The sequence below is a fragment of the Dermacentor variabilis genome, unplaced genomic scaffold, assembly GCF_050947875.1.
Source record: "Dermacentor variabilis isolate Ectoservices unplaced genomic scaffold, ASM5094787v1 scaffold_304, whole genome shotgun sequence".
Classification (NCBI taxonomy): domain Eukaryota; kingdom Metazoa; phylum Arthropoda; class Arachnida; order Ixodida; family Ixodidae; genus Dermacentor; species Dermacentor variabilis.
This window is the reverse complement of record NW_027460483.1, coordinates 26,243-49,408: the sequence shown is the minus strand read 5'-3', so window position 1 is coordinate 49,408 and position 23,166 is coordinate 26,243. Positions and strand designations below refer to the sequence as shown.

General features: G+C 50.0%; 5 non-coding genes and 31 pseudogenes across 5 annotated transcripts; all 36 read right to left on the bottom strand.

The window, feature by feature from the left end:
• Positions 1–72: 72 nt before the first annotated feature.
• LOC142568795 (5S ribosomal RNA) lies at positions 73–191 on the bottom strand (annotated as a pseudogene).
• A 531-nt stretch (positions 192–722) lies between these two features.
• Positions 723–841, bottom strand: LOC142568865 (5S ribosomal RNA). Its single transcript, XR_012825509.1, has one exon. It is a non-coding gene; the product is annotated as a 5S ribosomal RNA (ribosomal RNA).
• A 526-nt stretch (positions 842–1,367) lies between these two features.
• LOC142568825 (5S ribosomal RNA) lies at positions 1,368–1,486 on the bottom strand (annotated as a pseudogene).
• Positions 1,487–2,011: 525 nt separating this feature from the next.
• Positions 2,012–2,130, bottom strand: LOC142568842 (5S ribosomal RNA). Its single transcript, XR_012825502.1, has one exon. It is a non-coding gene; the product is annotated as a 5S ribosomal RNA (ribosomal RNA).
• Positions 2,131–2,660: 530 nt separating this feature from the next.
• Positions 2,661–2,779, bottom strand: LOC142568812 (5S ribosomal RNA; annotated as a pseudogene).
• A 525-nt stretch (positions 2,780–3,304) lies between these two features.
• LOC142568907 (5S ribosomal RNA) lies at positions 3,305–3,423 on the bottom strand (annotated as a pseudogene).
• A 527-nt stretch (positions 3,424–3,950) lies between these two features.
• On the bottom strand, positions 3,951–4,069 carry LOC142568824 (5S ribosomal RNA; annotated as a pseudogene).
• Positions 4,070–4,594: 525 nt separating this feature from the next.
• On the bottom strand, positions 4,595–4,713 carry LOC142568822 (5S ribosomal RNA; annotated as a pseudogene).
• Positions 4,714–5,243: 530 nt separating this feature from the next.
• Positions 5,244–5,362, bottom strand: LOC142568885 (5S ribosomal RNA; annotated as a pseudogene).
• A 524-nt stretch (positions 5,363–5,886) lies between these two features.
• On the bottom strand, positions 5,887–6,005 carry LOC142568861 (5S ribosomal RNA). The gene has a single exon (XR_012825505.1). It is a non-coding gene; the product is annotated as a 5S ribosomal RNA (ribosomal RNA).
• A 524-nt stretch (positions 6,006–6,529) lies between these two features.
• On the bottom strand, positions 6,530–6,648 carry LOC142568858 (5S ribosomal RNA; annotated as a pseudogene).
• A 524-nt stretch (positions 6,649–7,172) lies between these two features.
• LOC142568898 (5S ribosomal RNA) lies at positions 7,173–7,291 on the bottom strand (annotated as a pseudogene).
• Positions 7,292–7,815: 524 nt separating this feature from the next.
• On the bottom strand, positions 7,816–7,934 carry LOC142568821 (5S ribosomal RNA; annotated as a pseudogene).
• Positions 7,935–8,459: 525 nt separating this feature from the next.
• LOC142568884 (5S ribosomal RNA) lies at positions 8,460–8,578 on the bottom strand (annotated as a pseudogene).
• Positions 8,579–9,101: 523 nt separating this feature from the next.
• Positions 9,102–9,220, bottom strand: LOC142568857 (5S ribosomal RNA; annotated as a pseudogene).
• Positions 9,221–9,744: 524 nt separating this feature from the next.
• On the bottom strand, positions 9,745–9,863 carry LOC142568823 (5S ribosomal RNA; annotated as a pseudogene).
• Positions 9,864–10,388: 525 nt separating this feature from the next.
• On the bottom strand, positions 10,389–10,507 carry LOC142568813 (5S ribosomal RNA; annotated as a pseudogene).
• A 526-nt stretch (positions 10,508–11,033) lies between these two features.
• LOC142568879 (5S ribosomal RNA) lies at positions 11,034–11,152 on the bottom strand (annotated as a pseudogene).
• Positions 11,153–11,679: 527 nt separating this feature from the next.
• LOC142568831 (5S ribosomal RNA) lies at positions 11,680–11,798 on the bottom strand (annotated as a pseudogene).
• Positions 11,799–12,322: 524 nt separating this feature from the next.
• On the bottom strand, positions 12,323–12,441 carry LOC142568800 (5S ribosomal RNA; annotated as a pseudogene).
• A 525-nt stretch (positions 12,442–12,966) lies between these two features.
• Positions 12,967–13,085, bottom strand: LOC142568799 (5S ribosomal RNA; annotated as a pseudogene).
• A 522-nt stretch (positions 13,086–13,607) lies between these two features.
• On the bottom strand, positions 13,608–13,726 carry LOC142568856 (5S ribosomal RNA; annotated as a pseudogene).
• A 523-nt stretch (positions 13,727–14,249) lies between these two features.
• LOC142568897 (5S ribosomal RNA) lies at positions 14,250–14,368 on the bottom strand (annotated as a pseudogene).
• Positions 14,369–14,892: 524 nt separating this feature from the next.
• LOC142568820 (5S ribosomal RNA) lies at positions 14,893–15,011 on the bottom strand (annotated as a pseudogene).
• Positions 15,012–15,536: 525 nt separating this feature from the next.
• Positions 15,537–15,655, bottom strand: LOC142568878 (5S ribosomal RNA; annotated as a pseudogene).
• A 528-nt stretch (positions 15,656–16,183) lies between these two features.
• On the bottom strand, positions 16,184–16,302 carry LOC142568829 (5S ribosomal RNA; annotated as a pseudogene).
• Positions 16,303–16,826: 524 nt separating this feature from the next.
• LOC142568798 (5S ribosomal RNA) lies at positions 16,827–16,945 on the bottom strand (annotated as a pseudogene).
• A 525-nt stretch (positions 16,946–17,470) lies between these two features.
• Positions 17,471–17,589, bottom strand: LOC142568873 (5S ribosomal RNA). Its single transcript, XR_012825515.1, has one exon. It is a non-coding gene; the product is annotated as a 5S ribosomal RNA (ribosomal RNA).
• Positions 17,590–18,111: 522 nt separating this feature from the next.
• Positions 18,112–18,230, bottom strand: LOC142568797 (5S ribosomal RNA; annotated as a pseudogene).
• Positions 18,231–18,756: 526 nt separating this feature from the next.
• LOC142568834 (5S ribosomal RNA) lies at positions 18,757–18,875 on the bottom strand (annotated as a pseudogene).
• Positions 18,876–19,397: 522 nt separating this feature from the next.
• LOC142568809 (5S ribosomal RNA) lies at positions 19,398–19,516 on the bottom strand (annotated as a pseudogene).
• A 528-nt stretch (positions 19,517–20,044) lies between these two features.
• LOC142568790 (5S ribosomal RNA) lies at positions 20,045–20,163 on the bottom strand (annotated as a pseudogene).
• Positions 20,164–20,685: 522 nt separating this feature from the next.
• On the bottom strand, positions 20,686–20,804 carry LOC142568900 (5S ribosomal RNA; annotated as a pseudogene).
• A 524-nt stretch (positions 20,805–21,328) lies between these two features.
• Positions 21,329–21,447, bottom strand: LOC142568852 (5S ribosomal RNA; annotated as a pseudogene).
• A 523-nt stretch (positions 21,448–21,970) lies between these two features.
• Positions 21,971–22,089, bottom strand: LOC142568892 (5S ribosomal RNA; annotated as a pseudogene).
• Positions 22,090–22,612: 523 nt separating this feature from the next.
• LOC142568876 (5S ribosomal RNA) lies at positions 22,613–22,731 on the bottom strand. Its single transcript, XR_012825518.1, has one exon. It is a non-coding gene; the product is annotated as a 5S ribosomal RNA (ribosomal RNA).
• Between the last annotated feature and the right edge of the window lie 435 nt (positions 22,732–23,166).

Below are 23,166 nucleotides of genomic sequence, written 5' to 3'. Positions count from 1 at the left end.
CGTTGGACAAATGAAAAAGAAAAAAAAAACAAGACGTCACAGAAGCACGCAATAAAAAAGCAAAAAGAACGGTGCCATCAGCACTCGGTGGTCCCAGGTGGTCTCCCTGCCAAGTACTGACCGAGCCCAATGCTGCTTAGCTTCGGGGATCGGACGAGAACCGGCGCATTCAGCATGGTATGGCCGATGGCGAGAATGTGCTGTTTACGACTGCACCTGTATCGTGCTGCTATGTTGTGCAGTCGCCGAATGTATTGCTACAGCATACAGCACGTACGCGGTAGTCTTTCCGTGTACAATACACGCACGCGTCGTGTACGTTGATCACTCCGTTTGTGGTTGTTCGCTGCATGCGTGCGTGCTAGTGCTCACAAAAACAAGAGGGCGAGCGCCACATTTTGCGCCCGTTGCAGCCCACAAGGTGCCACTTTATTGATGCGTTGTCATTGAGCTGTATGCGGTTGTGATAAGTAAGCGGTTAGAAGCGTGTGCGACTAAATTTTGCATCATTACGTATACCGCTTACCACCGTCATCATTCCGCGTACAATATCGTGTAGTGGCCTGAATATTGTTGATGTTACACTTCGGCGTTGGCTCTACCAGCAGGCTCCAGTTGAACGTAAGTTACAGTAAATGCAACCACCCACACGTTGTGCAAATGAAAAAGAAAAAAAAAACAAGACGTCACAGAAGCACGGAATAAAAAAGCAAAAAGAACGGTGCCATCAGCACTCGGTGTTCCCAGGCGGTCTCCCTCCCAAGTACTGACCGAGCCCAATGCTGCTTAGCTACGGGGATCGGACGAGAACCGGCGTATTCAGCATGGTATGGCCGATGGCGAGAATGTGCTGTTTACGACTGCACCTGTATCGTGCTGCTATGTTGTGCAGTCGCCGAATGTATTGCTACAGCATACAGCACGTACGCGGCAGTCTTTCCGTGAACAATACAGGCACGCGTCGTGTACGTTGATCACTCCGTTTGTGGTTGTTCGCTGCATGCGTGCGTCCTAGTGCTCACAAAAACAAGAGGGCGAGCGCCACATTTTGCGCGCGTTGCAGCCCACAAGGTGCCACTTTATTGATGCGTTGTCATTGAGCTGTATGCGGGTGTGATAAGTAAGCGGTTAGAAGCTTGTGCGACTAAATTTTGCATCATTACGTATACCGCTTACCACCGTCATCATTCCGCGTACAATATCGTGTAGTGGCCTGAATATTGTTGGTGTTACACTTCGGCGTTGGCTCTACCAGCAGGCTCCAGTTGAACGTAAGTTACAGTAAATGCAACCACCCACACGTTGTGCAAATGAAAAAAAAAAACAAGACGTCACAGAAGCACGCAATAAAAAAGCAAAAAGAACGGTGCCATCAGCACTCGGTGTTCCTACGTGGTCTTCCTCCCAAGTACTGACCGAGCCCAATGCTGCTTAGCTTCGGGGATCCGACGAGAACCGGCGTATTCAGCATGATATGGCCGATGGCGAGAATGTGCTGATTACGACTGCACCTGTATCGTGCTGCTATCTTGTGCAGTCGCCCAATGTATTGCTACAGCATACAGCACGTACGCGGCAGTCTTTCCGTGAACAATACACGCACGCGTCGTGTACGTTGATCACTCCGTTTGTGGTTGTTCGCTGCATGCGTGCGTCCTAGTGCTCACAAAAACAAGAGGGCGAGCGCCACATATTGCGCGCGTTGCAGCCCACAAGGTGCCGTTTTATTGATGCGTTGTCATTGAGCTGTATGCGGGTGTGATAAGTAAGCGGTTAGAAGCTTGTGCGACTAAATTTTGCATCATTACGTATACCGCTTACCACCGTCATCATTCCGCGTACAATATCGTGTAGTGGCCTGAATATTGTTGGTGTTACACTTCGGCGTTGGCTCTACCAGCAGGCTTCAGTTGAACGTAAGTTACAGTAAATGCAACCACCCACACGTTGTGCAAATGAAAAAAAAAAACAAGACGTCACAGAAGCACGCAAAAAAAAGCAAAAAGAACGGTGCCATCAGCACTCGGTGTTCCCAGGTGGTCTCCCTGCCAAGTACTGACCGAGCCCAATGCTGCTTAGCTTCGGGGATCGGACGAGAACCGGCGTATTCAGCATGGTATGGCCGATGGCGAGAATGTGCTGTTTACGACTGCACCTGTATCGTGCTGCTATGTTGTGCAGTCGCCTAATGTATTGCTACATCATACAGCACGTACGCGGCAGTCTTTCGGTGAACAATACACGCACGCGTCGTGTACGTTGATCACTCCGTTTGTAGTTGTTCGCTGCATGCGTGCGTCCTAGTGCTCACAAAAACAAGAGGGCGAGCGCCACATTTTGCGCGCGTTGCAGCCCACAAGGTGCCACTTTATTGATGCGTTGTCATTGAGCTGTATGCGGGTGTGATAAGTAAGCGGTTAGAAGCTTGTGCGACTAAATTTTGCATCATTACGTATACCGCTTACCACCGTCATCATTCCGCGTACAATATCGTGTAGTGGCCTGAATATTGTTGGTGTTACACTTCGGCGTTGGCTCTACCAGCAGGCTCCAGTTGAACGTAAGTTACAGTAAATGCAACCACCCACACGTTGTGCAAATGAAAAAGAAAAAAAAACAAGACGTCACAGAAGCACGCAATAAAAAAGCAAAAAGAACGGTGCCATCAGCACTCGGTGTTCCCAGGTGGTCTCCCTGCCAAGTACTGACCGAGCCGAATGCTGCTTAGCTACGGGGATCGGACGAGAACCGGCGTATTCAGCATGGTATGGCCGATGGCGAGAGTGTGCTGTTTACGACTGCACCTGTATCGTGCTGCTATGTTGTGCAGTCGCCGAATGTATTGCTACAGCATACAGCACGTACGTGGCAGTCTTTCCGTGAACAATACAGGCACGCGTCGTGTACGTTGATCACTCCGTTTGTGGTTGTTCGCTGCATGCGTGCGTCCTAGTGCTCACAAAAACAAGAGGGCGAGCGCCACATTTTGCGCGCGTTGCAGCCCACAAGGTGCCACTTTATTGATGCGTTGTCATTGAGCTGTATGCGGGTGTGATAAGTAAGCGGTTAGAAGCTTGTGCGACTAAATTTTGCATCATTACGTATACCGCTTACCACCGTCATCATTCCGCGTACAATATCGTGTAGTGGCCTGAATATTGTTGGTGTTACACTTCGGCGTTGGCTCCACCAGCAGGCTCCAGTTGAACGTAAGTTACAGTAAATGCAACCACCCACACGTTGTGCAAATGAAAAAAAAAACAAGACGTCACAGAAGCACGCAATAAAAAAGCAAAAAGAACGGTGCCATCAGCACTCGGTGTTCCCAGGTGGTCTCCCTGCCAAGTACTGACCGAGCCCAATGCTGCTTAGCTTCGGGGATCGGACGAGAACCGGCGCATTCAGCATCGTATGGCCGATGGCGAGAATGTGATGTTTACGACTACACCTGTATCGTGTTGCTATGTTGTGCAGTCGCCGAATGTATTGCTACAGCATACAGCACGTACGCGGCAGTCTTTCCGTGAACAATACACGCACGCGTCGTGTACGTTGATCACTCCGTTTGTGGTTGTTCGCTGCATGCGTGCGTGCTAGTACTCACAAAAACGAGAGGGCGAGCGCCACATTTTGCGCGCGTTGCAGCACACAAGGTGCCACTTTATTGATGCGTTGTCATTGAGCTGTATTCGGGTGCGATAAGTAAGCGGTTAGAAGCTTGTGCGACTAAATTTTGCATCATTACGTATACCGCTTACCACCGTCATCATTCCGCCAACAATATCGTGCAGTGGCCTGAATATTGTTGGTGTTACACTTCGGCGTTGGCTCTACCAGCAGGCTCCAGTTGAACGTAAGTTACAGTAAATGCAACCACCCACACGTTGTGCAAATGAAAAAAAAAAAACAAGACGTCACAGAAGCGCGCAATAAAAAAGCAAAAAGAACGGTGCCATCAGCACTCGGTGTTCCTAGGTGGTCTTCCTCCCAAGTACTGACCGAGCCCAATGCTGCTTAGCTTCGGGGATCCGACGAGAACCGGCGTATTCAGCATGATATGGCCGATGGCGAGAATGTGCTGTTTACGATTGCACCTGTATCGTGCTGCTATGTTGTGCAGTCGCCCAATGTATTGCTACAGCATACAGCACGTACGCGGCAGTCTTTCCGTGAACAATACACGCACGCGTAGTGTACGTTGATCACTCCGTTTGTGGTTGTTCGCTGCATACGTGCGTGCTAATGCTCACAAAAACAAGAGGGCGAGCGCCACATTTTGCGCGCGTTGCAGCCCACAAGGTGCCACTTTATTGATGCGTTGTCATTGAGCTGTATGCGGGTGTGATAAGTAAGCGGTTAGAAGCTTGTGCGACTAAATTTTCCATCATTACGTATACCGCTTACCACCGTCATCATTCCTCCTACAATATCGTGTAGTGGCCTGAATATTGTTGGCGTTACACTTCGGCGATGGCTCTACTAGCAGGCTCCAGTTGAACGTAAGTTACAGTAAATGCAACCACCCACACGTTGTGCAAATGAAAAAAAAAACAAGACGTCACAGAAGCACGCAATAAAAAAGCAAAAAGAACGGTGCCATCAGCACTCGGTGTTCCCAGGTGGTCTCCCTGCCAAGTACTGACCGAGCCCAATGCTGCTGAGCTTCGGGGATCGGACGAGAACCGGCGCATTCAGCATCGTATGGCCGATGGCGAGAATGTGCTGTTTACGACTACACCTGTATCGTGTTGCTATGTTGTGCAGTCGCCGAATGTATTGCTACAGCATACAGCACGTACGCGGCAGTCTTTCCGTGAACAATACACGCACGCGTCGTGTACGTTGATCACTCCGTTTGTGGTTGTTCGCTGCATGCGTGCGTGCTAGTGCTCACAAAAACAAGAGGCCGAGCGACACATTTCGCGCGCGTTGCAGCCCACAGGGTGCCACTTTATTGATGCGTTGTCATTGAGCTGTATGCGGGTGTGATAAGTAAGCGGTTAGAAGCTTGTGCGACCAAATTTTGCATCATTACGTATACCGCTTACCCCCGTCATCATTCCGCGTACAATATCGTGTAGTGTCGTGAATATTGTTGGTGTTACACTTCGGCGTTGGCTCTACCAGCAGGCTCCAGTTGAACGTAAGTTACAGTAAATGCAACCACCCACACGTTGTGCAAATGAAAAAAAAGAAAAAACAGGACGTCACAGAAGCACGCAATAAAAAAGCGAAAAGAACGGTGCCATCAGCACTCGGTGTTCCCAGGTGGTCTCCCTCCCAAGTACTGACCGAGCCCAATGCTGCTTAGCTTCGGGGATCGGACGAGAACCGGCGTATTCAGCATGGTATGGCCGATGGGGAGAATGTGCTGTTTACGACTGCACCTGTATCGTGCTGCTATGTTGTGCAGTCGCCGAATGTATTGCTACAGCGTACAGCACGTACGCGGCAGTCTTTCAGTGAACAATACACGCACGCGTCGTGTAGGTTGGTCACTCCGTTTGTGGTTGTTCGCTGCATGCGTGCGTGCTAGTGCTCACAAAAACAAGAGGGCGAGCGCCACATTTTGCGCGCGTTGCAGCCCACAAGGTGCCATTTATTGATGCGTTGTCATTGAGCAGTATGCGGGTGTGATAAGTAAGCGGTTAGAAGCTTGTGCGACTAAATTTTGCATCATTACGTATACCGCTTACCACCGTCATCATTCCGCGTACAATACCGTGTAGTGGCCTGAATATTGTTGGTGTTACACTTCGGCGTCGGCTCTACAAGCAGGCTCCAGTTGAACGTAAGTTACAGCAAATGCAACCACCCACACGTTGTGCAAATGAAAAAAAAAACAAGACGTCACAGAAGCACGCAATAAAAAAGCGAAAAGAACGGTGCCATCAGCACTCGGTGTTCCCAGGTGGTCTCCCTCCCAAGTACTGACCGAGCCCAATGCTGCTTAGCTTCGGGGATCGGACGAGAACCGGCGTATTCAGCATGGTATGGCCGACGGCGAGAATGTGCTGTTTACGACTGCACCTGTATCGTGCTGCTATGTTGTGCAGTCGCCGAATGTATTGCTACAGCATACAGCACGTACGCGGCAGTCTTTCCGTGAACAATACACGCACGCGTCGTGTACGTTGATCACTGCGTTTGTGGTTGTTCGCTGCATGCGTGCGTGCTAGTGCTCTCAAAAACAAGAGGGCGAGCGCCACATTTTGCGCGCGTTGCATCCCACAAAGTGCCACTTTATTGATGCGTTGTCATTGAGCTGTATGCGGGTGTGATAAGTAAGCGGTTAGAAGCTTCTGCGACTAAATTTTGCATCATTACGTATACCGGTTACCACCGTCATCATTCCGCCTACAATATCGTGTAGTGGCCTGAATATTGTTGGCGTTACAATTCGGCGTTGGCTCTACCAGCAGGCTCCAGTTGAACGTAAGTTACAGTAAATGCAACCACCCACACGTTGTGCAAATGAAAAAAAAACAAGACGTCACAGAAGCACGCAATAAAAAAGCGAAAAGAACGGTGCCATCAGCACTCGGTGTTCCCAGGCGGTCTCCCTCCCAAGTAGTGACCGAGCCCAATGCTGCTTAGCTTCGGGGATTCGAAGAGAACCGGCGTATTGAGCATGATATGGCCGATGGCGAGAATGTGCTGTTTACGACTGCACCTGTATCATGCTGCTATGTTGTGCAGTCGCCGAAGGTATTGCTACAGCATACAGCACGTACGCGGCAGTCTTTCCGTGAACAATACACGCACGCGTCGTGTACGTTGATCACTCCGTTTGTGGTTGTTCGCTGCATGCGTGCGTGCTCGTGCTCTCAAAAACAAGAGGGCGAGCGCAACATTTTGCGGGCGTTGCGGCCCACAAGGTGCCACTTTATTGATGCGTTGTCATTGAGCTGTATGCGGGTGTGATAAGTAAGCGGTTAGAAGCTTGTGCGACTAAATTTTGCATCATTACGTATACCGCTTACCGCCGTCATCATTCCGCCTACAATATCGTGTAGTGGCCTGAATATTGTTGGCGTTACAATTCCGCGTTGGCTCTATCAGCAGGCTCCAGTTGAACGTAAGTTACAGTAAATGCAACCACCCACACGTTGTGCAAATGAAAAAAAAAACAAGACGTCACAGAAGCACGCAATAAAAAAGCGAAAAGAACGTGCCATCAGCACTCGGTGTTCCCAGGTGGTCTCCCTCCCAAGTACTGACCGAGCCCAATGCTGCTTAGCTTCGGGGATCCGACGAGAACCGGCGTATTCAGCATGATATGGCCGATGGCGAGAATGTGCTGTTTACGACTGCACCTGTATCGTGCTGCTATGTTGTGCAGTCGCCGAATGTATTGCTACAGCATACAGCACGTACGCGGCAGTCTTTCCGTGAACAATACACGCACGCGTCGTGTACGTTGATCACTCCGTTTGTGGTTGTTCGCTGCATGCGTGCGTGCTAGTGCTCACAAAAACAAGAGGGCGAGCGCCACATTTTGCGCGCGTTGCAGCCCACAAGGTGCCACTTTATTGATGCGTTGTCATTGAGCTGTATGCGGGTGTGATAAGTAAGCGGTTAGAAGCTTGTGCGACTAAATTTTGCATCATTACGTATACCGCTTACCACCGTCATCATTCCGCCTACAATATCGTGTAGTGGCCTGAATATTGTTGGTGTTACACTTCGGCGTTGGCTCTACCAGCAGGCTCCAGTAGAACCTAAGTTACAGTAAATGCAACCACCCACACGTTGTGCAAATGAAAAAAAAACAAAACGTCACAGAAGCACGCAATAAAAAAGCAAAAAGAGCGGTGCCGTCAGCACTCGGTGTTCCCAGGTGGTCTCCCTCCTAAGTACTGACCGAGCCCAATGCTGCTTAGCTTCGGGGATCCGACGAGAACCGGCGTATTGAGCATGGTATGGCCGATGGCGAGAATGCGCTGTTTACGACTGCACCTGTATCGTGCTGCTATGCTGTGCAGTCGCCGAATGTATTGCTACAGCATACAGCACGTACGCGGCAGTCTTTCCGTGAACAATACACGCACGCGTCGTGTTCGTTGATCACTCCGTTTGTGGTTGTTCGCTGCATGCGTGCGTGCTAGTGCTCACAAAAACAAGAGGGCGAGCGCCACATTTTGCGCGCGTTGCAGCCCACAAGGTGCCACTTTATTGATGCGTTGTCATTGAGCTGTATGCGGGTGTGATAAGTAAGCGGTTAGAAGCTTGTGCGACTAAATTTTGCATCATTACGTATACCGCTTACCACCGTCATAATTCCGCGTACAATATCGTGTAGTGGCCTGAATATTGTTGGCGTTACAATTCGGCGTTGGCTCTACCAGCAGGCTCCAGTTGAACGTAAGTTACAGTAAATGCAACCACCCACACGTTGTGCAAATGAAAAAAAAAACGAGACGTCACAGAAGCACGCAATAAAAAAGCAAAAAGAACGGTGCCATCAGCACTCGGTGTTCCCAGGTGGTCTCCCTCCCAAGTACTGACCGAGCCCAATGCTGCTTAGCTTCGGGGATCGGACGAGAACCGGCGTATTCAGCATGGTATGGCCGATGGGGAGAATGTGCTGTTTACGACTGCACCTGTATCGTGCTGCTATGTTGTGCAGTCGCCGAATGTATTGCTACAGCATACAGCACGTACGCGGCAGTCTTTCAGTGAACAATACACGCACGCGTCGTGTAGGTTGATCACTCCGTTTGTGGTTGTTCGCTGCATGCGTGCGTGCTAGTGCTCACAAAAACAAGAGGGCGAGCGCCACATTTTGCGCGCGTTGCAGCCCACAAGGTGCCATTTATTGATGCGTTGTCATTGAGCAGTATGCGGGTGTGATAAGTAAGCGGTTAGAAGCTTGTGCGACTAAATTTTGCATCATTACGTATACCGCTTACCACCGTCATCATTCCGCGTACAATATCGTGTAGTGGCCTGAATATTGTTGGCGTTACAATTCGGCGTTGGCTCTACCAGCAGGCTCCAGTTGAACGTAAGTTACAGTAAATGCAACCACCCACACGTTGTGCAAATGAAAAAAAAACAAGACGTCACAGAAGCACGCAATAAAAAAGCGAAAAGAACGGTGCCATCAGCACTCGGTGTTCCCAGGCGGTCTCCCTCCCAAGTAGTGACCGAGCCCAATGCTGCTTAGCTTCGGGGATTCGAAGAGAACCGGCGTATTGAGCATGATATGGCCGATGGCGAGAATGTGCTGTTTACGACTGCACCTGTATCGTGCTGCTATGTTGTGCAGTCGCCGAAGGTATTGCTACAGCATACAGCACGTACGCGGCAGTCTTTCCGTGAACAATACACGCACGCGTCGTGTACGTTGATCACTCCGTTTGTGGTTGTTCGCTGCATGCGTGCGTGCTAGTGCTCTCAAAAACAAGAGGGCGAGCGCAACATTTTGCGGGCGTTGCAGCCCACAAGGTGCCACTTTATTGATGCGTTGTCATTGAGCTGTATGCGGGTGTGATAAGTAAGCGGTTAGAAGCTTGTGCGACTAAATTTTGCATCATTACGTATACCGCTTACCGCCGTCATCATTCCGCCTACAATATCGTGTAGTGGCCTGAATATTGTTGGCGTTACAATTCGGCGTTGGCTCTACCAGCAGGCTCCAGTTGAACGTAAGTTACAGTAAATGCAACCACCCACACGTTGTGCAAATGAAAAAAAAAACAAGACGTCACAGAAGCACGCAATAAAAAAGCGAAAAGAACGTGCCATCAGCACTCGGTGTTCCCAGGTGGTCTCCCTCCCAAGTACTGACCGAGCCCAATGCTGCTTAGCTTCGGGCATCCGACGAGAACCGGCGTATTCAGCATGATATGGCCGATGGCGAGAATGTGCTGTTTACGACTGCACCTGTATCGTGCTGCTATGTTGTGCAGTCGCCGAATGTATTGCTACAGCATACAGCACGTACGCGGCAGTCTTTCCGTGAACAATACACGCACGCGTCGTGTACGTTGATCACTCCGTTTGTGGTTGTTCGCTGCATGCGTGCGTGCTAGTGCTCACAAAAACAAGAGGGCGAGCGCCACATTTTGCGCGCGTTGCAGCCCACAAGGTGCCACTTTATTGATGCGTTGTCATTGAGCTGTATGCGGGTGTGATAAGTAAGCGGTTAGAAGCTTGTGCGACTAAATTTTGCATCATTACGTATACAGCTTACCACCGTCATCATTCCGCCTACAATATCGTGTAGTGGCCTGAATATTGTTGGTGTTACACTTCGGCGTTGGCTCTACCAGCAGGCTCCAGTAGAACCTAAGTTACAGTAAATGCAACCACCCACACGTTGTGCAAATGAAAAAAAAAACAAAACGTCACAGAAGCACGCAATAAAAAAGCAAAAAGAGCGGTGCCGTCAGCACTCGGTGTTCCCAGGTGGTCTCCCTCCTAAGTACTGACCGAGCCCAATGCTGCTTAGCTTCGGGGATCCGACGAGAACCGGCGTATTTAGCATGGTATGGCCGATGGCGAGAATGCGCTGTTTACGACTGCACCTGTATCGTGCTGCTATGCTGTGCAGTCGCCGAATGTATTGCTACAGCATACAGCACGTACGCGGCAGTCTTTCCGTGAACAATACACGCACGCGTCGTGTTCGTTGATCACTCCGTTTGTGGTTGTTCGCTGCATGCGTGCGTGCTAGTGCTCACAAAAACAAGAGGGCGAGCGCCACATTTTGCGCGCGTTGCAGCCCACAAGGTGCCACTTTATTGATGCGTTGTCATTGAGCTGTATGCGGGTGTGATAAGTAAGCGGTTAGAAGCTTGTGCGACTAAATTTTGCATCATTACGTATACCGCTTACCACCGTCATAATTCCGCGTACAATATCGTGTAGTGGCCTGAATATTGTTGGCGTTACAATTCGGCGTTGGCTCTACCAGCAGGCTCCAGTTGAACGTAAGTTACAGTAAATGCAACCACCCACACGTTGTGCAAATGAAAAAAAAGAACGAGACGTCACAGAAGCACGCAATAAAAAAGCAAAAAGAACGGTGCCATCAGCACTCGGTGTTCCCAGGTGGTCTCCCTCCCAAGTACTGACCGAGCCCAATGCTGCTTAGCTTCGGGGAGCGGACGAGAACCGGCGTATTCAGCATGGTATGGCCGATGGCGAGAATATGCTGTTTACGACTGCACCTGTATCGTGCTGCTATGTTGTGCAGTCGCCGAATGTATTGCTACAGCATACAGCACGTACGCGGCAGTCTTTCCGTGAACAATACACGCACGCGTCGTGTACGTTGATCACCCCGTTTGTGGTTGTTCGCTGCATGCGTGCGTGCTAGTGCTCACAAAAACAAGAGGGCGAGCGCCACATTTTGCGCGCATTGCAGCCCAGAAGGTGCCACTTTATTGATGCGTTGTCATTGAGCTGTATGCGGGTGTGATAAGTAAGCGGTTAGAAGCTTGTGCGACTAAATTTTGCATCATCACGTATACCGCTTACCAGCGTCATCATTCCGCGTACAATATCGTGTAGTGGCCTGAATATTGTTGGTGTTACACTTCGGCGTTGGCTCTACAAGCAGGCTCCAGTTGAACGTAAGTTACAGTAAATGCAACCGCCCACACGTTGTGCAAATGAAAAAAAAACAACAAGACGTCACAGAAGCACGCAATAAAAAAGCAAAAAGAACGGTGCCATCAGCACTCGGTGTTCCCTGGTGGTCTCCCTCCCAAGTACTGACCGAGCCCAATGCTGCTTAGCTTCGTGGATCGGACGAGAACCGGCGTATTCAGCATGGTACGGCCGATGGCGAGAATGGGCTGTTTACGACTGCACCTGTATCGTGCTGCTATGTTGTGCAGTCACCGAATGTATTGCTACAGCATACAGCACGTACGCGGCAGTCTTTCCGTGAACAATACACGCACGCGTCGTGTACGTTGATCACTCCGTTTGTGGTCGTTCGCTGCATGCGTGCGTGCTAGTGCTCACAAAAACAAGAGGGCGAGCGCCACATTTTGCGCGCGTTGGTGCCCACAAGGTGCCACTTTATTGATGCGTTGTCATTGAGCTGTATGCGGGTGTGATAAGTAAGCGGTTAGAAGCTTGTGCCACTAAATTTTGCATCATTACGTATACCGCTTACCACCGTCATCATTCCGCGTATAATATCGTGTAGTGGCCTGAATATTGTTGGTGTTACACTTCGGCGTTGGCTCTACCAGCAGGCTCCAGTTGAACGTAAGTTACAGTAAATGCAACCATCCACATGTTGTGCAAATGAAATAAAAACAAGACGTCACAGAAGCACGCAATAAAAAAGCAAAAAGAACGGTGCCATCAGCACTCGGTGTTGCCAGGTGGTCTCCCTCCCAAGTACTGACCGAGCCCAATGCTGCTTAGCTTCGGGGATCGGACGAGAACCGGCGTATTCAGCATGGTATGGCCGATGGCGAGAATGTGCTGTTTACGACTGCACCTGTATCGTGCTGCTATGTTGTGCAGTCGCCGAATGTATTGCTACAGCATACAGCACGTACGCGGCAGTCTTTCCGTGAACAATACACGCACGCGTCGTGTACGTTGATCCCTCCGTTTGTGGTTATTCGCTGCATGCGTGCGTGCTAGTGCTCAAAAAAACAAGAGGGCGAGCGCCACAATTTGCGCGCGTTGCAGCCCACAAGGTGCCACTTTATTGATGCGTTGTCAATGAGCTGTATGCGGGTGTGATAAGTAAGCGGTTAGAAGCTTGTGCCACTAAATTTTGCATCATTACGTATACCGCTTAGCACCGTCATCATTCCGCGTACAATATCGTGTAGTGGCCTGAATATTGTTGGTGTTACACTTCGGCGTTGGCTCTACCAGCAGGCTGCAGTTGAACGTAAGTTACAGTAAATGCAACCACCCACATGTTGTGCAAATGAAAAAAAAAACAAGACGTCTCAGAAGCACGCAATAAAAAAGCAAAAAGAACGGTGCCATCAGCACTCGGTGTTGCCAGGTGGTCTCCCTCCCAAGTACTGACCGAGCCCAATGCTGCTTAGCTTCGGGGATCGGACGAGAACCGGCGTATTCAGCATGGTATGGCCGATGGCGAGAATGTGCTGTTTACGACTGCACCTGTATCGTGCTGCTATGTTGTGCAGTCGCCGAATGTATTGCTACAGCATACAGCACGTAAGCGGCAGCCTTTCCGTGAACATTACACGCGCCCGTCGTGTACGTTGATCACTCCGTTTGTGGTTGTTCGCTGCATGCGTGCGTGCTAGTGCTCACAAAACAAGAGGGCGAGCGCCACATTTTGCGCGCGTTGCAGCCCACAAGGTGCCACTTTATTGATGCGTTGTTATTGAGCTGTATGCGGGTGTGATAAGTAAGCGGTTAGAAGCTTGTGTCACTAAATTTTGCATCATTACGTATACCGCTTACCACCGTCATCATTCCGCGTACAATATCGTGTAGTGGCCTGAATATTGTTGGTGTTACACTTCGGCGTTGGCTCTACCAGCAGGCTCCAGTTGAACGTAAGTTACAGTAAATGCAACCACCCACATGTTGTGCAAATGAAAAAAAACAAGACGTCTCAGAAGCACGCAATAAAAAAGCGAAAAGAACGGTGCCATCAGCACTCGGTGTTCCCAGGCGGTCTCCCTCCCAAGTAGTGACCGAGCCCAATGCTGCTTAGCTTCGGGGATTCGAAGAGAACCGGCGTATTGAGCATGATATGGCCGATGGCGAGAATGTGCTGTTTACGACTGCACCTGTATCGTGCTGCTATGTTGTGCAGTCGCCGAAGGTATTGCTACAGCATACAGCACGTACGCGGCAGTCTTTCCGTGAACAATACACGCACGCGTCGTGTACGTTGATCACTCCGTTTGTGGTTGTTCGCTGCATGCGTGCGTGCTAGTGCTCTCAAAAACAAGAGGGCGAGCGCAACATTTTGCGGGCGTTGCTGCCCACAAGGTGCCACTTTATTGATGCGTTGTCATTGAGCTGTATGCGGGTGTGATAAGTAAGCGGTTAGAAGCTTGTGCGACTAAATTTTGCATCATTACGTATACCGCTTACCGCCGTCATCATTCCGCCTACAATATCGTGTAGTGGCCTGAATATTGTTGGCGTTACAATTCGGCGTTGGCTCTACCAGCAGGCTCCAGTTGAACGTAAGTTACAGTAAATGCAACCACCCACACGTTGTGCAAATGAAAAAAAAACAAGACGTCACAGAAGCACGCAATAAAAAAGCGAAAAGAACGTGCCATCAGCACTCGGTGTTCCCAGGTGGTCTCCCTCCCAAGTACTGACCGAGCCCAATGCTGCTTAGCTTCGGGGATCCGACGAGAACCGGCGTATTCAGCATGATATGGCCGATGGCGAGAATGTGCTGTTTACGACTGCACCTGTATCGTGCTGCTATGTTGTGCAGTCGCCGAATGTATTGCTACAGCATACAGCACGTACGCGGCAGTCTTTCCGTGAACAATACACGCACGCGTCGTGTACGTTGATCACTCCGTTTGTGGTTGTTCGCTGCATGCGTGCGTGCTAGTGCTCACAAAAACAAGAGGGCGAGCGCCACATTTTGCGCGCGTTGCAGCCCACAAGGTGCCACTTTATTGATGCGTTGTCATTGAGCTGTATGCGGGTGTGATAAGTAAGCGGTTAGAAGCTTGTGCGACTAAATTTTGCATCATTACGTATACCGCTTACCACCGTCATCATTCCGCCTACAATATCGTGTAGTGGCCTGAATATTGTTGGTGTTACACTTCGGCGTTGGCTCTACCAGCAGGCTCCAGTAGAACCTAAGTTACAGTAAATGCAACCACCCACACGTTGTGCAAATGAAAAAAAAACAAAACGTCACAGAAGCACGCAATAAAAAAGCAAAAAGAGCGGTGCCGTCAGCACTCGGTGTTCCCAGGTGGTCTCCCTCCTAAGTACTGACCGAGCCCAATGCTGCTTAGCTTCGGGGATCCGACGAGAACCGGCGTATTGAGCATGGTATGGCCGATGGCGAGAATGCGCTGTTTACGACTGCACCTGTATCGTGCTGCTATGCTGTGCAGTCGCCGAATGTATTGCTACAGCATACAGCACGTACGCGGCAGTCTTTCCGTGAACAATACACGCACGCGTCGTGTTCGTTGATCACTCCGTTTGTGGTTGTTCGCTGCATGCGTGCGTGCTAGTGCTCACAAAAAGAAGAGGGCGAGCGCCACATTTTGCGCGCGTTGCAGCCCACAAGGTGCCACTTTATTGATGCGTTGTCATTGAGCTGTATGCGGGTGTGATAAGTAAGCGGTTAGAAGCTTGTGCGACTAAATTTTGCATCATTACGTATACCGCTTACCACCGTCATAATTCCGCGTACAATATCGTGTAGTGGCCTGAATATTGTTGGCGTTACAATTCGGCGTTGGCTCTACCAGCAGGCTCCAGTTGAACGTAAGTTACAGTAAATGCAACCACCCACACGTTGTGCAAATGAAAAAAAAAACGAGACGTCACAGAAGCACGCAATAAAAAAGCAAAAAGAACGGTGCCATCAGCACTCGGTGTTCCCAGGTGGTCTCCCTCCCAAGTACTGACCGAGCCCAATGCTGCTTAGCTTCGGGGAGCGGACGAGAACCGGCGTATTCAGCATGGTATGGCCGATGGCGAGAATATGCTGTTTACGACTGCACCTGTATCGTGCTGCTATGTTGTGCAGTCGCCGAATGTATTGCTACAGCATACAGCACGTACGCGGCAGTCTTTCCGTGAACAATACACGCACGCGTCGTGTACGTTGATCACTCCGTTTGTGGTTGTTCGCTGCATGCGTGCGTGCTAGTGCTCACAAAAACAAGAGGGCGAGCGCCACATTTTGCGCGCATTGCAGCCCAGAAGGTGCCACTTTATTGATGCGTTGTCATTGAGCTGTATGCGGGTGTGATAAGTAAGCGGTTAGAAGTTTGTGCGACTAAATTTTGCATCATCACGTATACCGCTTACCAGCGTCATCATTCCGCGTACAATATCGTGTAGTGGCCTGAATATTGTTGGTGTTACACTTCGGCGTTGGCTCTACAAGCAGGCTCCAGTTGAACGTAAGTTACAGTAAATGCAACCGCCCACACGTTGTGCAAATGAAAAAAAAAACAACAAGACGTCACAGAAGCACGCAATAAAAAAGCAAAAAGAACGGTGCCATCAGCACTCGGTGTTCCCTGGTGGTCTCCCTCCCAAGTACTGACCGAGCCCAATGCTGCTTAGCTTCGTGGATCGGACGAGAACCGGCGTATTCAGCATGGTACGGCCGATGGCGAGAATGGGCTGTTTACGACTGCACCTGTACCGTGCTGCTATGTTGTGCAGTCACCGAATGTATTGCTACAGCATACAGCACGTACGCGGCAGTCTTTCCGTGAACAATACACGCACGCGTCGTGTACGTTGATCACTCCGTTTGTGGTTGTTCGCTGCATGCGTGCGTGCTAGTGCTCACAAAAACAAGAGGGCGAGCGCCACATTTTGCGCGCGTTGGTGCCCACAAGGTGCCACTTTATTGATGCGTTGTCATTGAGCTGTATGCGGGTGTGATAAGTAAGCGGTTAGAAGCTTGTGCCACTAAATTTTGCATCATTACGTATACCGCTTACCACCGTCATCATTCCGCGTATAATATCGTGTAGTGGCCTGAATATTGTTGGTGTTACACTTCGGCGTTGGCTCTACCAGCAGGCTCCAGTTGAACGTAAGTTACAGTAAATGCAACCATCCACATGTTGTGCAAATGAAATAAAAACAAGACGTCACAGAAGCACGCAATAAAAAAGCAAAAAGAACGGTGCCATCAGCACTCGGTGTTGCCAGGTGGTCTCCCTCCCAAGTACTGACCGAGCCCAATGCTGCTTAGCTTCGGGGATCGGACGAGAACCGGCGTATTCAGCATGGTATGGCCGATGGCGAGAATGTGCTGTTTACGACTGCACCTGTATCGTGCTGCTATGTTGTGCAGTCGCCGAATGTATTGCTACAGCATACAGCACGTACGCGGCAGTCTTTCCGTGAACAATACACGCACGCGTCGTGTACGTTGATCCCTCCGTTTGTGGTTATTCGCTGCATGCGTGCGTGCTAGTGCTCACAAAAACAAGAGGGCGAGCGCCACAATTTGCGCGCGTTGCAGCCCACAAGGTGCCACTTTATTGATGCGTTGTCAATGAGCTGTATGCGGGTGTGATAAGTAAGCGGTTAGAAGCTTGTGCCACTAAATTTTGCATCATTACGTATACCGCTTAGCACCGTCATCATTCCGCGTACAATATCGTGTAGTGGCCTGAATATTGTTGGTGTTACACTTCGGCGTTGGCTCTACCAGTAGGCTCCAGTTGAACGTAAGTTACAGTAAATGCAACCACCCACACGTTGTGCAAATGAGAAAAAAAACAAGACGTCACAGAAGCACGCAATAAAAAAGCAAAAAGAACGGTGCCATCAGCACTCAGTGTTCCCAGGTGGTCTCCCTCCCAAGTACTGACCGAGCCCAATGCTGCTTAGCTTCGGGGATCGGACGAGAACCGGCGTATTCAGCATGGTATGGCCGATGGCGAGAATGTGCTGTTTACGACTGCACCTGTATCGTGCTACTATGTTGTGCAGTCGCCGAATGTATTGCTACCGCATACAGCACGTACGCGGCAGTCTTTCCGTGAACAATACACGCACGCGTCGTGTACGTTGATCTCTCCGTTTGTGGTTGTTCGCTGCATGCGTGCGTGCTAGTGCTCACAATACAAGAGGGCGAGCGCCACATTTTGCGCGCGTTGCAGCCCACAAGGTGCCACTTTATTGATGCGTTGTCATTGAGCTGTATGCGGGTGTGATAAGTAAGCGGTTAGAAGCTTGTGCGACTAAATTTTGCATCATTACGTATACCGCTTACCACAGTCATCATTCCGCGTACAATATCATGTAGTGGCCTGAATATTGTTGGTGTTACACTTCGGCGTTGGCTCTACCAGCAGGCTGCAGTTGAACGTAAGTTACAGTAAATGCAACCACCCACATGTTGTGCAAATGAAAAAAAACAAGACGTCTCAGAAGCACGCAATAAAAAAGCAAAAAGAACGGTGCCATCAGCACTCGGTGTTGCCAGGTGGTCTCCCTCCCAAGTACTGACCGAGCCCAATGCTGCTTAGCTTCGGGGATCGGACGAGAACCGGCGTATTCAGCATGGTATGGCCGATGGCGAGAATGTGCTGTTTACGACTGCACCTGTATCGTGCTGCTATGTTGTGCAGTCGCCGAATGTATTGCTACAGCATACAGCACGTAAGCGGCAGCCTTTCCGTGAACATTACACGCGCCCGTCGTGTACGTTGATCACTCCGTTTGTGGTTGTTCGCTGCATGCGTGCGTGCTAGTGCTCACAAAACAAGAGGGCGAGCGCCACATTTTGCGCGCGTTGCAGCCCACAAGGTGCCACTTTATTGATGCGTTGTTATTGAGCTGTATGCGGGTGTGATAAGTAAGCGGTTAGAAGCTTGTGTCACTAAATTTTGCATCATTACGTATACCGCTTACCACCGTCATCATTCCGCGTACAATATCGTGTAGTGGCCTGAATATTGTTGGTGTTACACTTCGGCGTTGGCTCTACCAGCAGGCTCCAGTTGAACGTAAGTTACAGTAAATGCAACTACCCACACGTTGTGCAAATGAAATAAAAACAACAAGACGTCACAGAAGCACGCAATAAAAAAGCAAAAAGAACGGTGCCATCAGCACTCGGTGTTCCCAGGTGGTCTCCCTCCCAAATACTGACCGAGCCCAAAGCTGCTTAGCTACGGGTATCGGACGAGAACCGGCGTATTCAGCATGGTATGGCCGATGGCGAGAATGTGCTGTTTACGACTGCACCTGTATCGTGCTGCTATGTTGTGCAGTCGCCGAATGTATTGCTACAGCATACAGCACGTACGCGGCAGTCTTTCTGTGAACAATACACGCACGCGTCGTGTACGTTGATCACTCCGTTTGTGGTTGTTCGCTGCATGCGTGCGTGCTAGTGCTCACAAAACAAGAGGGCGAGCGCCACATTTTGCGCGCGTTGCAGCCCACAAGGTGCCACTTTATTGATGCGTTGTCATTGAGCTGTATGCGGGTGTGATAAGTAAGCTGTTAGAAGCTTGTGCGACTAAATTTTGCATCATTACGTATACCGCTTACCACCGTCGTCATTCCGCGTACAATATCGTGTAGTGGCCTGAATATTGTTGGTGTTACACTTCGGCGTTGGCTCTACCAGCAGGCTCCAGTTGAACGTAAGTTACAGTAAATGCAACCACCCACATGTTGTGCAAATGAAAAAAAAACAAGACGCCACAGAAGCACGCAATAAAAAGCAAAAAGAACGGTGCCATCAGCACTCGGTGTTGCCAGGTGGTCTCCCTCCCAAGTACTGACCGAGCCCAATGCTGCTTAGCTTCGGGGATCGGACGAGAACCGGCGTATTCAGCATGGTATCGCCGATGGCGAGAATGTGCTGTTTACGACTGAACCTGTATCGTGCTGCTATGTTGTGCAGTCGCCGAATGTATTGCTTCAGCATACAGCACGTACGCGGCAGTCTTTCGGTGAACAATACACGCGCACGTCGTGTACGTTGATCCCTCCGTTTGTGGTTGTTCACTGCATGCGTGCGTGCTAGTGCTCACAAAAACAAGAGGGCGAGCGCCACATTTTGCGCGCGTTGCGCCCACAAGGTGCCACTTTATTGATGCGTTGTTATTGAGCTGTATGCGGGTGTGATAAGTAAGCGGTTAGAAGCTTGTGCGACTAAATTTTGCATCATTACGAATACCGCTTACCAGCGTCATCATTCCGCGTACAATATCGTGTAGTGGCCTGAATATTGTTGGTGTTACACTTCGGAGTTGGCTCTACCAGCAGGCTCCAGTTGAACGTAAGTTACAGTAAATGCAACCACCCACACGTAGTGCAAATGAAAAAAAAAAACAACAAGACGTCACAGAAGCACGCAATAAAAAAGCAAAAAGAACGGTGCCATCAGCACTCGGTGTTCCCAGGTGGTCTCCATCCCAAGTACTGACCGAGCCCAATGCTGCTTAGCTTCGGGGATCGGACGAGAACCGGCGTATTCAGCATGGTATGGCCGATGGCGAGAATGTGCTGTTTACGACTGCACCTGTATCGTGCTGCTATGTTGTGCAGTCGCCGAATGTATTGCTACAGCATACAGCACGTACGCGGCAGTCTTTCCGTGAACAATACACGCACGCGTCGTGTACGTTGATCCCTCCGTTTGTGGTTGTTCGCTGCATGCGTGCGTGCTAGTGCTCACAAAAACAAGAGGGCGAGCGCCACATTTTGCGCGCGTTGCGCCCACAAGGTGCCACTTTATTGATGCGTTGTCATTGAGCTGTATGCGGGTGTGATAAGTAAGCGGTTAGAAGCTTGTGCCACTAAATTTTGCATCATTACGTATACCGCTTACCACCGTCATCATTCCGCGTATAATATCGTGTAGTGGCCTGAATATTGTTGGTGTTACACTTCGGCGTTGGCTCTACCGGCAGGCTCCAGTAGAACGTAAGTTACAGTAAATGCAACCACCCACACGTTGTGCAAATTAAAAAAAACAAGACGTCACAGAAGCACGCAATAAAAAAGCAAAAAGAACGGTGCCATCAGCACTCAGTGTTCCCAGGTGGTCTCCCTCACCAGTACTGACCGAGCCCAATGCTGCTTAGCTTCGGGGATCGGACGAGAACCGGCGTATTCAGCATGGTATGGCCGATGGCGAGAATGTGCTGTTTACGACTGCACCTGTATCGTGCTGCTATGTTGTGCAGTCGCCGAATGTATTGCTACAGCATACAGCACGTACGCGGCTGTCTTTCCGTGAACAATACACGCACGCGTCGTGTACGTTGAACACTCCGTTTGTGGTTGTTCGCTGCATGCCTGCGTGCTAGTGCTCACAAAACAAGAGGGCGAGCGCCACATTTTGCGCGCGTTGCAGCCCACAAGGTGCCACTTTATTGATGCGTTGTTATTGAGCTGTATGCGGGTGTGATAAGTGAGCGGTTAGAAGCTTCTGCGACTAAATTTTGCATCATTACGTATACCGCTTACCACAGTCATCATTCCGCGTACAATATCGTGTAGTGGCCTGAATATTGTTGGTGTTACACTTCAGCGTTGGCTCTACCAGCAGGCTCCAGTTGAACGTAAGTTACAGTAAATGCAACCACTCACACGTTGTGCAAAGGAAAAAAAAAACAAGACGTCACAGAAGCACGCAATAAAAAAGCAAAAAGAACGGTGCCATCACCACTCGGTGTTCCCAGGTGGTCTCCCTCCGAAGTCCTGACCGAGCCCAATGCTGCTTAGCTTCGGGGATCGGACGAGAACCGGCGTATTGAGCATGGTATGGCCGATGGCGAGAATGTGCTGTTTACGACTGCATCTGTATCGTGCTGCTATGTTGTGCAGTCACCGAATGTATTCCTACAGCATACAGCACGTACACGGCAGTCTTTCCGTGAACAATACACGCACGCGTCGTGTACGTTGATCACTCCGTTTGTGGTTGTTCGCTGCATGCGTGCGTGCTAGTGCTCACAAAAAGAAGAGGGCGAGCGCCACATTTTGTGCGCGTTGCAGCCCACAAGGTGCCACTTTATTGATGCGTTGTCAATGAGCTGTATGCGGGTGTGATAAGTAAGCGGTTAGAAGCTTGTGCCACTAAATTTTGCATCATTACGTATACCGCTTACCACCGTCATCATTCCGCGTACAATATCGTGTAGTGGCCTGAATATTGTTGGTGTTACACTTCGGCGTTGGCTCTACCAGCAGGCTCCAGTTGAACGTAAGTTACAGTAAATGCAACCACCCACACGTTGTGCAAATGAAAAAAAACAAGACGTCACAGAAGCACGCAATAAAAAAGCAAAAAGAACGGTGCCATCAGCACTCAGTGTTCCCAGGTGGTCTCCCTCCCAAGTACTGACAGAGCCCAATGCTGCTTAGCTTCGGGGATCGGACGAGAACCGGCGTATTCAGCATGGTATGGCCGATGGCGAGAATGTGCTGTTTACGACTGCACCTGTATCGTGCTGCTATGTTGTGCAGTCACCGAATGTATTGCTACAGCATAGAGCACGTACGCGGCATTCTTTCCGTGAACAATACACGCACGCGTCGTGTACGTTGATCACTCCGTTTGTGGTTGTTCGCTGCATGCGTGCGTGCTAGTGCTCACAAAAACAAGAGGGCGAGCACCACATTTTGCGCGCGTTGCTGCCCACAAGGTGCCACTTTATTGATGCGTTGTCATTGAGCTGTATGCGGGTGTGATAAGTAAGCGGTTAGAAGCTTGTGCCACTAAATTTTGCATCATTACGTATACTGCTTACCACCGTCATCATTCCGCGTATAATATCGTGTAGTGGCCTGAATATTGTTGGTGTTACACTTCGGCGTTGGCTCTACCGGCAGGCTCCAGTAGAACGTAAGTTACAGTAAATGCAACCACCCACACGTTGTGCAAATGAAAAAAAACAAGACGTCACAGAAGCACGCAATGAAAAAGCAAAAAGAACGGTGCCATCAGCACTCAGTGTTCCCAGGTGGTCTCCCTCACCAGTACTGACTGAGCCCAATGCTGCTTAGCTTCGGGGATCGGACGAGAACCGGCGTATTCAGCATGGTATGGCCGATGGCGAGAATGTGCTGTTTACGACTGCACCTGTATCGTGCTACTATGTTGTGCAGTCGCCGAATGTATTGCTACAGCATACAGCACGTACGCGGCAGTCTTTCAGTGAACAATACACGCACGCGTCGTGTACGTTGATCACTCCGTTTGTGGTTGTTCGCTGCATGCGTGCGTGCTAATGCTCACAAAACAAGAGGGCGAGCGCTACATTTTGCGCGCGTTGCAGCCCACAAGGTGCCACTTTATTGATGCGTTGTCATTGAGTTGTATGCGGGTGTGATAAGTAAGCGGTTAGAAGCTTGTGCGACTAAATTTTGCATCATTACGTATACCGCTTACAACCGTCATCATTCCGCGTACAATATCGTGTAGTGGCCTGAATATTGTGGGTGTTACACTTCGGCGTTGGCTCTACCAGCAGGCTCCAGTTGAACGTAAGT